This window comes from Pinus tabuliformis, chromosome 6 (genome assembly GCF_031772625.1).
Source record: "Pinus tabuliformis cultivar Carrire ecotype Pingquan chromosome 6, CPIR1, whole genome shotgun sequence".
Taxonomy (NCBI): domain Eukaryota; kingdom Viridiplantae; phylum Streptophyta; class Pinopsida; order Pinales; family Pinaceae; genus Pinus; species Pinus tabuliformis.
This window is the reverse complement of record NC_142292.1, coordinates 894,856,516-894,863,187: the sequence shown is the minus strand read 5'-3', so window position 1 is coordinate 894,863,187 and position 6,672 is coordinate 894,856,516. Positions and strand designations below refer to the sequence as shown.

The window sequence follows — 6,672 nt, the reverse complement described above, 5'->3', positions numbered from 1 at the left end:
TCTCATTCAAAGATCTTGTGTATATAGAAATGATGATTCTTATTGAAATATGAGACTTTTTTTCTATTTTTTTTTTATTTTTTTTTGTTGAGAAAATTAATCAACAAAGAATCACCTGGCATAAATAACTAATGTGATTTTCCACTCATCTTTCTTATTCTAGTTCCTTTATAGGTTATTTTTTCACAATCAGGCATCAAACTGTTTCTTGATATGCTAACTTTATCTCCCAAAATTGTATTATAGAAATAAGATTTTGGAATCTGTGAGATTGGATACCAAATAAGATCTGTTTCAAAGAGCTAAGGATGAGACTAAGAAAGTTGGGGATGCTCAGGAAATAGTTTTATCAATAGATTCTAAATTAATTTAAGCGAAGTGCTTGTAGGGTATATAATACCCAACATTAGTGTGTTATGTATTCTTTTGATTGATTTTATCAGTTATGCCTCTGTAGAAAACTAACCTCTGGTAACGAAGCAGTGTTTAAATTGGTGACAAGTTCAACTCACAGGATTGAACTTGTGAAATTTGTGTGCAAATGGCATCATCCCTTATTTCATGTGCTGAAAACTATAATATGTGGGCAAACACCATGATGTTGGAAAATGTAACTAGGTTCGGTCTTCATTTAATGTATTTGAGTCATCATGTAATGTACTTGTCAAAGGAATAAATAAAATAATTTTTGTTATTATTATTCTAACTTATTAAAGCCAAGAATTCATTTGTCTAGGGGGAAGCTAAGCAATAGTTGTGCTTCTCAAGAAGTAGATCACATCGGAACATATACAATTAGACTTGAGATTTGAGGTATCAAGGTTCATTAGGTCAATTTGCAGTGGACTAAATAAAGAATTTCGATGTGTATCATTTTGCTAGAGTGAAGATGATGCCTATCACCAGCAGGAAAACGCTATTGGATTGCATGCTCTGAGCAACAGCAAGGGGAGGAGGAAGGGAGGAATTAGGTAGGATACAGATAAGGATGTCATCTAGAAGAGAAGGGTAGAGTTACAGGTGTCATCAGTGCCATAGGAGTATCAAAATTGGTGCATGGGAGGAGGGCCTCATTTTTCCCCATTGTAATTGAGGCTTTGTCGAGGAAACAAAGAGACCAATGCCAAATTTTGGGTACCACCCATATACACCTAGGGGAGGGTAGGGGCATGAGAAAGGGGGATTGCGATTCCAGCCATGGCAAGCTAGACCAGGTCTTGTCGAGGGTCGTTCTACAACTCTTACAACTGATCATGGCATAACCCAAATGATGGAATTTTTTGCTACTTTCTTCCAACATGGAAATGATGATGACAACAACAATAGTAATACCAATAATGATGAGCGGAGAGGGAGAGGAGGAAGGGAATGAATTTGGATAGATCCTGGTGGGCTCAATATTATGATGTTTACTCATGATAAAATGATGCAAAATTTGATGAGTTTGGGTGGGGGGAATGTGGAATTCTTTGTTGATGATAGCATAGGGGTGTGGCCAACCAGATTACCTAGTAACTTTGGGGATTATTTCCTTGGGCTTGGTTTGGATCAGCTTATACAACAACTGGCAGAAAATGACCCCAACAGGTATGGTACACCTCCCACCTCCAAAGCTTCCATAGGAACAATGCCCACCATTAAAATTACCCAAGACCTTCTTGTTATCAATTCTACATAGTGTGCAGTATGCAAGGATGAATTTGAAGTGGGCACCAAAGTAAGACAAATGCCCTGTAAACACATGTACCATTTTGTTTGTATTCTTCTGTGGCTTGAACAACATAATTCTTGTCCAGTTTGTCGATATGAGATGCCCACAGATGACGTGGAGTATGAGCAGGCTCACTCCCGTGGGCAAAGCTCTAGTTTGGTTCGGAATTCTGGCGGCATATCAGATGGGCAAGGTGGAAATATTGATAGGTTTTCTTCACGGGGTATTTTGGGAACATCAAATAATGGTAATAATGAATCTTTTGGGCCTGAAATGAGCTCTGGAAATACCATGGTCGATACTAGTAGTATTGCCCCAAATCAATGAGAAGCTTCTGGTGGTGGTGCTGCTATTATATTTCCTGCCCATGAAGTAGCTAATGTCAATGGTAGTGGTAGAGGGATAAGCAGGAACTTCGAGGTCTCTTTTGCGGGGCCATTCAGGGCTTCCTTTTCAACAACTTAGCAAGCTGAAGTTGAAACAAGCTCTGGTCCTGCAAACAGTGGAGAGACTATTTCTAGCAGACCAGACGAGGGAAATAATGTTTAGGGGAACAACTTAGCTACTACGGGGGCAGGGGATGATGGTGATAATCTTATGTCTAAAGAAAGAGAGAGAGACTTGGACTGATGGTTTGTAACTTATATAGTTGCCCCATATAACAATTTTTTTACATTTAGAGGGAGCTCCCACAACAACCCACTCTTCCATACTTTGTTGCTGAATATATTTCCCTAATATTATATCTCTCCATAAGCCCTGAGCATTAAAATCCCTCCATAGATTACAATAGAGGAGGGCTAGATTAAAATTCTTTGTGTCCCTTAATCCTTAGTCACCTGAATCTTGAGCGTGAGAAAGCATTCCAAGCTTGATGAAGTGATATTTTTTCCCTGGGCCAAATCTCGCCCACAAGAACTTGGCAAGGTTAGGATTGATTTTGTGAATTATCATCGATGGGAGAAGAAATAAGTGCATCCAATACACATAAATTCCTTGAAGCACAGATTTTATCAAGGTCACCCTACCCCCGAGGTTCAACCATCAATGTCCCCAAGTAGAAAGCTTTTTCTAGATTTTTGTGATCAGTCGTTCCTAGTCCAACAATCTGTAACAACTAGGTTTGAGAAAACATCCTGAGTATTTGAAGCTCAAAGAGAAAAGGAATCGAATTAATCCCAAATAGAGATTTTATTTTTTGTTTGTTCGATACATCCATCTCAACTGATATCAACTTAGATTTTTCCTTATTGACAATGAGACTTGAGGCTCTACCAAATTTAGAAAGAATCTGATATATAATTTCCCATTCTGAAAATTTGGCCACACCCAAACAAAGGACATTGTCTACGAAGAAAAGATGAGATGAGGTGGATGTGGAAGAGACCCTACAACAGATCATAGAAAAACATTCATAGCTCAAAGGACCTAGAAGAATGAATGGTTCCATCAATTCATAGCTCATAAAACATAAACCTAGAGATACTATCCAGCCCCCGCTTGGACAGGCCATCAACCTCCATGTTTTGTTCTCTATACACATGGAGGAAAGATAAATCAGAGAAAGAAGAATGGAGGGCATCAATATTAGCCATCCAGTGATGTAGCAAAGGAACATCTAGAGTGCTCCTCCCCTGCAAGTTGCAACCAATCAATGACAATTTTGGAATCTCCAACAATCCTAATGGATTCAATGGCTAGCCAAACAACACTTTGAAGTAAACCCCATAGTGCCACAATCTCGGCCTTGTAGTTAGTGCCATCACCCCCATTCCAATAGAATCGAAAAACCCTGTTGGGACAAAGCTCAATGAGAGCTCTACAACCACATTGTCCCCTAACAGAAGCCCCATCGAAAAATCTAGTAGGGAAGAGTGTCCCCAGATCCAAAAGTCGAACAACCCTCTGAGGAGAGCTAGGAACCCAAGGGCCTATCTCAAGAAAGTAACCAACAATTTTAGCACTGGAAGAATAGCAGTTAGGGTGCATGTCCTCAAATATTGTATCATTTCTAGACCGCCATATCCCCCAAAGAACATACATGGGGAGCACCTTATATGGTCTTAGATTCAAGGACAAAAACATAAGACACTCAATAATGGAAGACCAATTCAAACCAACCCTAAGCTTCAGTAATCTTGCCACATTGTCCCATATGGCCTTGGAAAAGGGACACTCCATAAATAAGTGAACAATGTCTTCGATGGTAGAATGGAAAAAATGGCATCTACTCAGACCCTAAAGGCCCCTTTTCATCAAATTCTCCCAAGTCAAGATGCGGTTAAAAAGGGTCAACCAAGAGAAACATTTGATCTTCAAGGGTGCATCCCATTTCCACATAGGCACAATCCATTCATCAAAGGAACTGGGGGATGGAGAACCAGAAATGAATGCATAAATTTCTTTGACTTCTATGTTGCCTCCAGCAACTCGGCCACCCCATGAAAGAAAATTGGGCCTATCATTTAATGTTATCCCTACCTCAATAAGCTTGAGTCTATAAGACTCCCATTCAAGATCTAGTTCTGCATTCAGTCCCAACTCCCAAGAATGTGGCCATGTATGAAAGGGGCAGTCCAAGGAAGTTCACTTCATTAAGTCAACAAGAAGTCTAAACCCCAATTGGTGCAATGCCAAGATAATTTGTGGTGATAATGAATGATCCCCATTCATCCCCTTCATCACATCCAACCCAATTTGTATCTTAGCCCCATTTCCTACCTACCATTTCATATGTAAAAGCATGTTAATGTGTCTCATTATATGGCAAAAGCAAAAAAGTACTCAAATAAAAAAAGATCAAAAAAATAATATAAAAATATCAATTAAATGAGTTGAGTTTCATACTTGTTAATTATAAAAAATAAATGCTAAAATTGTAACAAAGCTAACTCACAATAAATTTTGGTAAAAGCTGTAGTGAACCTATTTAATGGGTTTAGAAAATATAAATAATGTTATAAAAAGTAAATACTAAATTTGCAAATAAGTCAACTGATAGTAAATATTGGTAAAAGCTATGGTTAATCGCTCACAAAATATAAATAACTTGATGTAAAGTTAAATGAAATGCTAAAACTCTTTAAATATATATATATATATATATATATATATATATATATATATAGAAGTAGAATTTCTAAACAAATCATTTTATATATTATATTATAATCATAATTAAAAATTTTATTATAAAAAATATAAAATATATTTTAAAAAATTTCAAAAAATAATTTTAACATTTTGTTATATGTTATTTTCAAATTTCTATTAAAAAAAAATGATTTTATAAACTTGAAAGGGTAGTTTCTTGGGTCGCGGTTTTATATATACGAAAATATGATCATTTTTACTAGTATTTTAATAATAATTAAAAAATATTCTTACTTTTTATTTTTAAATTTGTTTAGCAATCTTTAGAATGTTTACAACACATCTCTTAAAGAAATTGGAATTAAAAAACATAAATCAATAGAGAAATGGGGGGTCGCGGTTTTGTCACTACTTAAAAATTTATGTAAAATATTAATGATACCTTTTAAAGAAAATGAATAAATTAGATAAAAATTATATATTAAATTTTAGAAAAAATATGACATGAAATTGAATTTAAATTGACATGTTTTGTCTTCTTTTACCACCACCTAGTTTTTGATGATTTTGTGAATTTAAGAGTAAACATTCCAACTCCATTTATTTTTATAAAACTTCTTTGCCACAAAAAGGGAAAAAGTGATACACATTAACATGCTTTTACTAATTTGCACAAAGCCAAATCTTATCAGCCATCAAATTGCCCCATATAACCAATTTTTTACATTTAGAGGGAGCTCCCGCAACAACCCACTCTTCTATACTTGGTTGCTGAATATATTTCCCTAATATTATATATCTCCATAAGCACCAAACATCAAAATCCCTCCACATATTACAACAGAGGAGGGCTAGATTAAACTACTTTGTGTCCCTTAATCCCTAGCCACCCGAATCTTGAGGGCAAGAAAGCATTCCAAGCTTGATGAGGTGATATTTTTTCCTTGGGCCAGATCCCGCCCACAAGAACTTGGCAATGATAGCGTTGATTTTGTGAATGACCGTTGATGGGAGAAGAAATAAGTGCATCCAATACACATAAATTCCTTGAAGCACCGATTTTATCAAGATCACCCTGCCCCTGAGGGTTAGCCATTGGTGTTCCCAAATAGAAAGCCTTTTTCTAGATTTTGTGATCAACCATTCCTAGTCCAGCAATCTGTAACAACTAGGTTTGAGAAAGCATCCCAAGTATTTGAAGCTCGAAGACAAAGGGATCGACTTAATCCCAAATAGAGCTTCTATTTGTTGGACGGTCGATACATCCATCTCATCCGATATAAACTCATATTTTTCCTTATTGATAATGAGACCTGAGGCTCTACCAAATTTAGAAACAATATGATATATAATTTCCCATTCTAAAAATTTGGCTGCACCAAAACAAAGGACATCATCTATGAAGAAAAGATGAGTTGAGGTGGCTGTGGAAGAGACCCTACAACTAGTAATGTCCCTAGTTGATTTTTCTATCCTCATGCTTTGAATGAGCGAATCCATGACTAAAATAAAAAAGGTAGCGGGGAGAGAGCACATCCTTGCCTCAAGCCCCTGGAAATTTTGAAGAAATCAGAGGGGTACCCATTAACTAGGACCACCATAGATGTCAAAGTCACACATGCCATTATCCATCTAACCTAACGATGTGGAAAGCCAATCTTGTGAAGGATCAGACAAAGAAAATCCTAGTCTACCTGATCATATGCCCTCAGTAGATCTATTTTCATGAGGCAAGTTTTTTGTTTGTTTGATTTGATCAAATGTATGCTTTCTAATGCAATTGCAACTGCATCTTGTATTCTCCTGTTAGGAAGAAAGACAAATTGCTCTGGGCATATATGAAGAGCAAGAATATTTTTAACTTTGTT

At 36.5% G+C, this 6,672-nt stretch overlaps 1 pseudogene; it reads left to right on the top strand.

The window, feature by feature from the left end:
* The first annotated feature begins 988 nt into the window (after positions 1-988).
* LOC149261807 (E3 ubiquitin-protein ligase RING1-like) lies at positions 989-2,341 on the top strand (annotated as a pseudogene).
* The last annotated feature ends 4,331 nt before the right edge of the window (positions 2,342-6,672 follow it).